Source organism: Carettochelys insculpta, chromosome 7, assembly GCF_033958435.1.
Source record: "Carettochelys insculpta isolate YL-2023 chromosome 7, ASM3395843v1, whole genome shotgun sequence".
Lineage (NCBI taxonomy): Eukaryota > Metazoa > Chordata > Testudines > Carettochelyidae > Carettochelys > Carettochelys insculpta.
The window spans coordinates 1477875-1488393 of record NC_134143.1 but is presented as its reverse complement, the minus strand read 5'-3'; the positions used below and the strand labels follow the sequence as shown (position 1 = coordinate 1488393).

Sequence of the window (10519 nt, the reverse complement as noted above, 5' to 3'; positions counted from 1 at the left end):
TACCAAAACACTCAGGAACCAGACTCAACCACGAGCTCTCTGACTTCAGCAGTAGGCATCCTTCAGTCTGCACAGACTATGGATCGCGCCCTTTAAAGTTTCAATTTAAGACTTCATTTACAGTGTCTATTGTGACTATAAAGACCCACACGAGAGTGACGGTCCTTGCTGCATCTCTTGCAGATGTAGTGGGTGTCTGGCAAGTCCTTATTGTGCTTTCTGTGCGCTCGCTTCTCCTCTGCTAGCTGTCTGATCTTCATCTCGCCCCTCTGAAGGCCCTTGTGTAACCCCTGCCTCCATCTGCCGCGGTCGTCTGCTAGTTCTTCCCAGTTGTCCAGCTCGATGTCTACCTCCCTGAGGTCTCTCTTGCAGACATCTTTGTAGTGCAACTGGGGGCATCCGGGAGGTCTTTTGCCAGAGGCTAGCTCACCATACAGGATGTCTTGCGGAATCCTTCCATCATTCATCCTGTGGACGTGGCCAAGCCTGCGGAGTCGACGCTGCCTGAGGAGGGTGTGCATGGCTGGGATTCCAGCTTGCTCGAGGACGGCTGTGTTGGTCACTCTGTCCTTCCATGATATTCCAAGGATGCGCCTGAGGCAGCGCAAGTGGAAGACGTTCAGCCTCTTTTCCTGATGGGCATACAGGGTCCAAGTCTCGCTGCCATAAAGGAGGGTGATGAGGATGCAGGTTCTGTAGACTTGCATTTTGGTGTGAGTGTACAGCTTGTTGTAATTCCACACTCTCTTGCTGAGTCTGGACAGAGTTGTGGCCGCTTTTCCGATCCTCCTATTTAGCTCAGTGTCCAACGACAGGGTGTCAGTGATGGTGGACCCGAGGTAAACGAACTCGTGGACGACCTCTAACGTATAGTTGTCAATGCTGATTGATGGGAATTCAGCAACATCCTGACTGAGTACGTTTGTCTTCTTTAGGCTGATGGTGAGCCCAAAGTCCTTGCATGCTTTGGAGAACCGATCTAGCACCTGTAGGTGTGTAGTAGGTGTATATGAATTATATTCAAGCTTTAGCGTTTCTGTCAGGATGGCCGAGTGGTCTAAGGCGCCAGACTTAAGACAACCCTTTCTCAGTAATCTGGTCTCTAATTAGAGGCGTGGGTTCAAATCCCACTCCTGACACAACCTTACTTTAGCCTTGTTGTGACCTGGGGGCTGATAGGCCCAGCAACAGCAACAGTGGGTGTAGGTGAGTCAACATTGCACCCCCAGAGGCAGGGAGGCCAGAAGCATATTGGGGTGCCTGGGCAGGAGAGTTTCTTTCAGATCAAGACTTCATCATCCCCTGCTTGATTCAGAGCTGGTGAGGCCACAGCTGGGGCTCATCTACAGGAGCCACCTCCTGGGAAGGGGACATGTAAATGAGGCAGATCTGTGAGTTGCAATGAGGTGCTGTATTGCACATGCAGCACCTCATCTGCATAATCCTCACAGGGCAAACCTCAAAGTTCTCTCACTCCCAAAACATGGACTGAGCAGCAGGTTGTGCGGATGTGAGACGTGGGTGGTAATGAGAGACTCAAAGAGGAGGCCACTGGCCTTTGAGAGGAGTTGTGCTAGAAAGCTCCGGAGAACAGGATTGCTGCAGAAACTCCTGAAGGAGGAATTATACAGGAAGGTTCTGTTAGCCAATGGCTGGGTAACGAGTGGTCTGTGAGCCTTTCCACACCCAAGTCTTTAACCGCTAGGACAGACTGTCCCTTCCCAGTGGGCAGCCAGGGAGGCTGACGGGTGCCCCAAGAGTCTGCTCTGTGGAGGCAGCACGACTCAGCGCTCAGCTTTTACTGCACCTTACCACTGACCAGGCTGATGTAGCCAAACAGCTGAGGTTCTTTGTTTGTGTTCGGCCGAGTTACAGTAACTGGAAGGAGTCAGGCTGAAAGCTTAAATGGTGGCTATTTATAAAAAGCAGAAACAAGAATCTTAATGGTTACAAGGTTATCGCTCTATCTTCCTAACGACCAGTAGGATGATACGTATGACACGCTAATTAGATTACAAGTGAAAAGTTACCCATTAGAGGACCAGACGCCTCAGCCTAAAGAGCTCTTACTATTAAATGTGCACAAAAAACATTACAGGTATAATTCTCCCGCCTGCGTCCTTCCACTCCTGGCGTAGCCAACGTCGTTCACTCAATCCCTTGGGAAGAACAATGCGAGCAGGGTGTCCCCTGGGTCCTCGGGAGGCAAAGACCTTACCTGACCGGCAGGTACAGGTTGTTGGAGCTCAGTTAGAGTGGTCTGCCGGATGCTTCTTTATACCCCTTGGCTCACGCACATTCTGCCTTATCTAAAGGTACCACTTGTGCAGGTTCGTCTTTGTGATGCCAGTTCTTTCAAGGCAGTTGCAATTTAATTTACACTTGTAAGACAGAGATCACAAAATCATTAAAACAGGACATTCTTTTTGTATGGGCAGGAGATTCCTCTTCTGGGACAAAGTGTGGGAGTTTCAATTTTCAGTACCAGCCAAGGGCAAGTTGAGGCCCTGTGGTCAACAGCCAGCCTGTTAGCCCCCTTGTCTGTATTCTTCAGTCCAGGGTCATGCTGACACTGCACATCTGTGTTTTGAAGCATCACAAGACTGGGCTTGAGCTAAGCGCATCTGTGCTTTCAGACATTCTAAGACTGTGCTGTTTCTTTGTGCTTTGTGCTTTGTGCTCAGAGGCACCGAAAAGGGGCAGGATAGAGTAGAGCAGGGGGACTCTGTCTGGCTACAGGACCCCACGGGCTACAAGGGGGGAGAGCCGCATGCACACCTGCCTCAGGCCCTGTGGCTGGTGCTCCAGACTGATCTATTGCTCTCAGTGTCAGAGAGGGGACTGTGACATTCAACCCCACAGGCAAGTGTCTGCCCCTTTCCCAGATGTGCACAACCCAGCTCATCCCAGCTGCTGGGAGAGACCAGAGCCCCTGAGGCAGCCTTGGGGACAGGCCCTTCCCTCACAGGCAGCTGCCCATGTCAGTGGCTGCAGCAGAGCCAGGGCCGCCCCCACCTTATCCCTCTGTCTGGCTGGGGCACTGCACCCCAGCAGTGTTTAGGGCCCTGCTCAGCCCAGGAAGCAGCACTGCAGGGGACAGGAGTGAGCGTAGCCCTGTTGGGCCAAACCTGCCCCTCCTGTGTCCCTGGCCGACCAGCGAGGTGCAGAAAGGTTCCTGGCAGGGTTCACTTTGGGACTTATGAAAAGCTTTTGGTGAAAGCAGATGAGGTGGCCAAGTGGTGAAGACGATGGACTGCTAATCCCCTGTGCTCTGCGTGCATGGGTTCAAATCCCACCCTCATTGCATCTTTCTTGGTTGATTTCGAGCCCTATTGTGGGATGCTACTTCCACCACACCTCAGCCTGCTGCCTCTCAGCTCCTGTGTTGGGCAGACTAAAAGCACAGGACACCTCTGTGAGGCTGAGCTGAGCTCTGGCTGCCAGAGGGGGGATGGGATGATTTAATTTGCCCTCAAAGTGCCAAGACTGACTCCAGAGTCAGCTGCACTCACCTCTGCTGCCTGGGGCTGAGCAGGGCCCCAAACACAGCCAGGGGTGTAGTTCCCTGGCAAGGAAGTGGCAGCCCTGGCTCAGCTGAGGTCAGGCACAGGTGCAGCTGCCTCTGAGTGAAGGGCTGGTTCCCCAAGGCTTGATGCAGTGCTCTGGTCTCTCCTAGCTCCTTGGCTGGGCAGTGCACAGCTGGGGAAAAAAGCAGATCCTTGCCAAGGGGGAATGAATGTTTCTCTGCCCCTGACAGCAATAGATGCAGCCACAGGGCCTGGGGCAGGTCTCCATTCAACTGTGCCACCCTTAGCAAGTCCTGAGTTCTTCTGTGCTTCTCAGCAGCTGGAGAAAAGCCTCTTTGGGACTCATCTCCTGCCCCACAGCTGAAAGGAGGACACAGGAGCTGCTGGGTTCAGCTCCCAGGGGTGCCGGGCTGCTACCTTCTGCGGCACCTGGTGTTGGCCGTGACAGGACATGGGGCTGGAGGGACCTTTGTTCTGAGCCACTATGGATGTTCTGAAGGTTCACATGCTGGTGACAGGCCAGTGCTCCAGCCCTCCTGGACACTCCTGTCCTTGTGGGAAAGGGGCAGCTCTGGGCTCTCAGCTCAAACCGCACGTGGCGCCTGCCACACTGTGGGGTGGCTCTTGCAGTGCTGCGGAGCCCGGCTTTGTGTGCTGTGTCTGAGACTGGAACCCCCCAGCCCCTCTGGGACAACGACTGCAGCAGGACAGGTCAGTGTCCCGGCCCCAAAGCAGCCAGACCCACTGAAATGCCGGAGAGTCCAGGGAAACCCTGCACTGCCCTGGGCTGTTCTCCCCGGCTAAACCCCCTTCCAGCATTGACCTGAGTGAGACACTGACACGGCCACTTCCCAGCCCCAGCCCTGGGCACTCAGCCACGAGCACTAGCAAATGTTCTACCCCTGGAGCCAATGACCCTCGGAATAAGCCAACGTCCTGACCCACGAGTCTCATTCCAGAGACCACAAACTCCCTGCAGCTGCCCATGGCTCCTTTCCAGGGGGGCTGGTGAGCTGAACCGGTTATTGTGAGCCTCCTCATGCTCTGATGGTGGGTTCAAGTCCTGGGATGCCTTTTAGCTCATCTTTGCTACGTGTCCTGATTGCAATGGACAAATAGGCTCTACTATGCCCAGGGGGCTGTGCAGGGGTCAGCCTGGGAGGTGGGGTTTATGGGTGTCACTGGTGGCATCACCGTAAGAATTCCAAATGCCTCTGTCCAGGGGTGCTGGTGACTGGCAGGAACCTGCTGTTACCGTTCTTGGCGTCCTCTGTGTTTCTATGTCTGTCACCTGCCTGGTCACACAGATTTGCTGAGCGACGTGGGCTGGTGAGATACATGCAACAGGGCTGGTGGTGCCAACGGCACAAGTCTGCCACTTGGGAGCATTTTGATGGATGCTCCATTTTCGGAGAGCAGCCGCAGTGGAGACGTCGTTGTCTCTGGCAGTGGGAGTTTAAACTGTGGCTCTGGGGTAGATTTTTACACTTACTAAACTGTGCTCTGCAGGGGCTGTGCCCCAAGGGGTCTGATCTCTCTGGGTGCCCAGAGCTCACTTCATAAATGAGCCTTTGGGAGAAGGAGTCACTCCTGGGACCTCTCGCCCCTTCAGTCCCTGGGCGAATTACTGACCCGTGGCTGTGGGGCTGGCATCAGCCCGGCTCACTCATGTCTTGCTTAGGTAGCTCTGAGCCAATGTGTGAGACTCAGCAGTTATGTCTCTTTGGGTGCTTTTCTCTGCTGCATTGGTCCCTTCTGCAGCTCTCTCTCTGGTAGGGCTCTGCCTGGCCCTCTGCCCAGCTCTGCCCCCTGCCTGGTGACTATTTACTGCTCAGAGCACAGGCTTGTTCCTGGGCCTGGGTCAGGCCCTGCTGCTGCTGCTGCTGGCTGAGTGTGGCACGGCCTAGGTGTGTCAGCCTGCACCAAGGGAATTTCTGCATCAGACTCCTGACCCCCCCCGGCTGTGGGTCTGGTTCTCCTGCCCAATGCAGCCCATGGCAAGCAGAGCCCTGTGCATGTGCATCACACTGCACCTTTGTGTGATCGATGGGAACAGACACCTGAGCCTCGGAGGCTGGGAACTGAGGCAGCTGAGGGACGGGTTTGCTCCGTGTTCGGACATTTGCAGAGGAAAGTGTGAAGTGTTTAAATCCACTTCAAGCAGCCAGTGCAACCTCTCAACATACTGGAGCCAGAGATGAAAATGGATTTCCGTTCAGAAAACCATCCAAACAGGAGCACCTGGGATAGCTTCATCTGCAGTCACGTGTTCCACCACTGAGCCAGGCTCTCTATGGCTGGACAACAGGGAGAGTTTTGTTACTATGTAGAGGCCGCTCCACCTTTCCAAGCAGGAACATGCCTATGACAATATGACTGGAAAAGGGGTTGTTGGAAATTGTGCAGCCAGATAAGTTTAAAAGGTGTGTGACATTGTGAAAGTATTTAACCCCAAACTCTACATGGGTTAAATTTCACTGGTACGGGCACGTTCAATGCAGGCCAGCACCTTCCTGCTGAAAACAACACATCATATTGTCACGAGGGCTGACATTTTAGCAGTGTAGAAGCTCTGCTGTCCAGCACCTCAGGGAGCCAGGCCGCTGGATCACCACGTGTGCCAGAGAGAGGAGTTACTGCCACTGACGGCAAACCCAGCAATATCTGATCGATTGGTGGGTGTTCTTCCGTAGGTTGTTTCCTGCTTCTTTGTAACCACTGATGTTGCTCCAAGTGGCTGGGAGAGAACTGCCCCACATATGCCGGAAATCTGCCTCCCTGAGGGGCTGTAGCTCTGTGAGTGGGAGAAGCCAGGTCAGCGGGGCACAAGCTGTTGTATGCACAGGGAGAAATCAAGTTTAATCAAACCCTGTTTGTAAAGCCGCTGTGGGTTCAGGAAGGGAAAGGAGCTGGGGAAACGGCTTGTCCTGTCGGCAGCTCAAGTTCAGTGAATCAAAACTAAATTTGTGCAAGAGATGGTAGCTCAACGATTTAGCATTTGATGGTGGCTCCAGAGGCCCTTAATTCAAATCCAAACCCTTCTCTTGAAAGGTAGTTACTGATCTCCCTTCCTCAAACACACTCTAGATTTCTATTCTTTAAATGGAGCTGAGCCGTCAACATTTGCCTAGTGCCAATGCACATAAACCTCATAAACCCATCCCTAAACAGGCAGTAGATAGTGACATGAGCAATGCTGGGTCTCTTCTCTATTAAGAGGGGCTCTTCCCAAATCTATCAAATGTGTCACATTCAGCCCCATGTATCTGTTTGCTTGTAAAGGTGGGTGTAGAGAGCATGTCAGTTACTCTGTGAATTCCCAGCCAGGGCTATTGTGTCCTCCCTCAGCCACATACTCCTCTACAATCCTCTCCAGTCTCTGCTTCGCCCTTAGTTCTCTCCTGGCTGGTTATTTTCAAAGAAAAATGACCCTGTCTAATCACTCTGGAGCTGCAGCAGGAAGGGTGGAGGTGGACGTCTGGTGAGGAGAGCAGAAGTGGAGCAGGAAGCAGTGTCCTGAGAGGTGACAGAGCTGGAGGGTGGGGAGGAGTGCAGGGTCGCAGCCTGCCAAGTTACATGTGCTCAGAAAAGCCTGAAAGTGCAGGTCCCCTGGTGTAATGGTCAGCACTCAGGGCTCTGAATCCTGCGATCTGAGTTCAAATCTCAGTGGGACCTTTGTGTGGTTCATTGTGGATCTTTACCAGTCCTGTGCTTTGTTCTCAAGAGCTTCTTCTCCCCTGCAGCTTGATCTCTGCTTGGGTGCCCCACCAACATGGGTGTAATGTAGGGGGGGCCTTAGAATTGTCCTGTCTGGTTTGAAATGCAGGAGGACCTGTGGCTGGCGCTGCAGAGTTGACCTTCTGCTGGCAGGGGTGGGGAGTGGGATGTTTAGTCCTTCAGGGCAATTATCTGCCCCTTCCCCAGCCCTCCTCAGCAGCTGGGAGAGACCAGAGCCCCTGAGTCAGCCTTAGGGCCAGGCCCTTCCCTTACAAGCAATTGGCTGTGTCCCTGTCTGCAGCTGAGTCACAGCTGCCCTTTTCCCTGGGCCTGGATGAGGCACCACATCCCCCAGCCGTGTTTGAGTCCCTGCTCTGCTGAGGTGAGTGTGGCCCTGGGGGGCTGACGCAGGGGACAGGCTGGGCCCTGTCAGGGATAATAAAACCAGCCCACCCACTGTCACAGTTAGGACTGGCTCTGGGCTCTGGCCTGTACAGCTCTGCTGTCATTGTACAACCATTTACCGTCATATCATTAACTCCACTCGTACTTAAATCCTACTTCTGGGTGCACGCACACACCATGCGGCAGGCGCTGTGCCGGGGAAGCTTGCTACGCCTTGCCCTCATGCATTGGCCCAGAACCTCCTAAAGCAAGACATGAGTGAGCCAGGCTAACACCGGCGCCACCGCTATGGGTGAGAAGGGGGCCCTGAGAATGAAGGGACCAGACACCCATGGAGTGACACCTGCCCCAAATGGCTTGGGGCTCCCAGGGCTGGGATAGATGCCTGCCAGGCCCCCTGCTGCTCTGCTTGGCCACAAAAAAGAACCTAGATCAAGAACCAAACCCTGAGAGCAAGAAAACACACGCAGAGACTGGAACAAATCAGAGGCCTCAGAATGACCCAAACAAAGCGATAAACGTGTGAGGGCATCTGCCCAGCCCAGGCTTGCCTGAGGGCCAGGCCAAGTCACTGCCCAGGCTGCACCTGGAGGAAGAGGCAGGGAGCAGCTTTTGATTGCCAGCAGGAGCAGAAGGGGCTATAAGGCAGGGATGGAAGTTGGTAACACAGAGGCTCTGAGAAAGACAGGCACTTGTGTGGCTGAGGGTTCAAAGCCAGTAGAGCCAAATGAAGGGGCAGTTGTAGGTGGCAGTCCAGGGAAGGAGCAGTGGGAGCTGGGAGGGAAAAGCCCAGAAGTGCTGAGTGTCGGGTCCCTGCTGGGCTGGAACCTGAGAGAGATGAGCCTGGGTGCCCCCAGCAGCCACTGCTGGAGTAGCACAGATGGGGCCTGTGGCAGGGAACAAGACTGCCAGAGTCGCTGTGGGAGTGACAGAGAATTGAAGGGCCATTAGCCCAACAGAGGGGAAATATGAAGTTATCCAAAACACAGCTGAGTTGCAAGCTGGGCACTGTTGGCTTCTGGCAGGAAGAGGTGCAACCACAGTTAACAGGAGGGGTGTAGACACTGACAGGGACTGCTCATCCTGGCAGAGCTAATGCCTAGGGTGAGCCATCCAGTGGAAAGCAATTGCTCCGTCACACTGAGCAAATGAACAGAAGAAAAACACGCTCCAGAAGGCTCTCTGAGAAAGGCAGAAGAAGGGGTTGCCTGGGACTTAAACCCAGGACACCTTCCAACCTAAGCAAGTGTTATATCCCTAAACCAAGAAGCCCCTTTGAGAAGAAATGTCCTGGATATGCTCCAGGACCAGGTGTGAACAAAGAGCCAGTGCTCTGATCAGTATCACACCTAACTTCACCTTTCCAAGGTCATTTCCAAGATCTCTTCACAGATCTGAAGCAAGAAACCAACTTCACACTCTGAACAGGTCACAAACCACACTGTGTGGGAGAAAAACATCGAGAAACACGAAGTCAAGGACAGCAGCAAACACACTCTTCGGGAGTAGTATAAGGAAGTTCAACTCAAGACTTGTTGTGCCCCAAGTAACACTCGGCCTTGCAAAACAAACCCGGCTGTGGAGGAAAAACAAACATCTCTTCTCACAATACCTGCACCTGACCTCACCTCCCAAACCCTTCCCCACACTCCCTCCTTCCTAGAGTGAGATTCACACACCCTGAGCTGGGTGGACTGGTGGTGCTGGGCTTAGTCCTTCCCAGCCCCTTTACCTGCCTGGTCTGTGTGACTCTACCGAGCACAAACTGAGCTCGCCCTGGTACCCTACAGGATCCAAACACCAGCAAAGCTGGGCAGGCCCAGGTGTTGGGGCTGACAGGGAGTCAGGTGTGGGTTCTGTGTGTCCTCCATGCTGCTGGGCCTGTCACCTACCTGCTCTCACAGATTTACTGAGCTACATGGGCAGGTGCTGAACATGCAGCAGGGACGGTTCTCTGAACTGCAGAAGTCTGCAGCTTGCTCTTGTTTTCATGGATGATCATTCAGAGTCTATCAAATGTCTCACATTCAGCCGCATGGTATCTGCACACGTTGTACATGTGTGTGCAGAGAGGATGTCAGTTACTCTGTGAATTCACAGCCAGGGCCATTATCTCCTCCCTCGGCCGGATATTCCTCGACAATCACCACCGACCTTTCCAGTCTCTGCATCTCCGTTACTTGTCTCCAGCTGGTTATTGTAAAAGAAGAATGGCCCTTTCTCGTCACTCTGGGGCGTCAGAGAAATGTGGCCCTGCAGCCAGTTGGAGTCAGCAGCGAGAAGGGCTGGGGTTGATGTCTGGAAGAGGAGAATGGAAGAGAAGGAGCAGGAAGTGAAGCAGCTGGAGGGAGGCAAGGAGCACAGGGCACCAGCCTGCCAAGAGTCACAGATTTCCAAGAAAAGTCCAACTGCAGGTCCCCTGGTGTAATGAGCAGGGCTCTGAATTCTGCAATCTGAGGTCAAATCTCAGTGGGATCTCTGAGGGCTGTGATGGTTCACTGCAAATCTCTGGCTCTCCCAGGCCTGTGCTACTCCATCCAGATGCACATTTAGGAGCGGGGCTTAGGCCTTATGTTGGATGAACGAGACAGACGGCAGTTCAGCCTCTGAGAGGTTTGGGTCACTGACATAAATGCAGTGTGTGGGAATGCAGGGGGGACCTTGACTGCCGGAGGGCCTCCATAAAGAGCCTGTGTGGGGCAGACCCCGCTCACCTAGGCCATCTCCAAACCAGCATGTGGCCACCACACCCATCTAACACTGTTCCCCTTCAAACTCTGGAGCCTTCACTTTCCATGGCTGGTGCCTCAAACTGCTTGCATATGTGGGGGGTTAGCTGGTGAGCTGGAGTCGGTTCCATGTCCATACTC

The 10519-nt window shown here is 53.7% G+C and overlaps 2 non-coding genes across 2 annotated transcripts; both read left to right on the top strand.

Moving 5' to 3' along the window:
• The first annotated feature begins 1038 nt into the window (after positions 1-1038).
• TRNAL-UAA (transfer RNA leucine (anticodon UAA)) lies at positions 1039-1139 on the top strand. The gene is given in 2 exon segments: positions 1039-1076; positions 1094-1139. It is a non-coding gene; the product is annotated as a tRNA-Leu (tRNA).
• A 5991-nt stretch (positions 1140-7130) lies between these two features.
• TRNAQ-CUG (transfer RNA glutamine (anticodon CUG)) lies at positions 7131-7202 on the top strand. The gene has a single exon. It is a non-coding gene; the product is annotated as a tRNA-Gln (tRNA).
• Positions 7203-10519: the final 3317 nt, after the last annotated feature.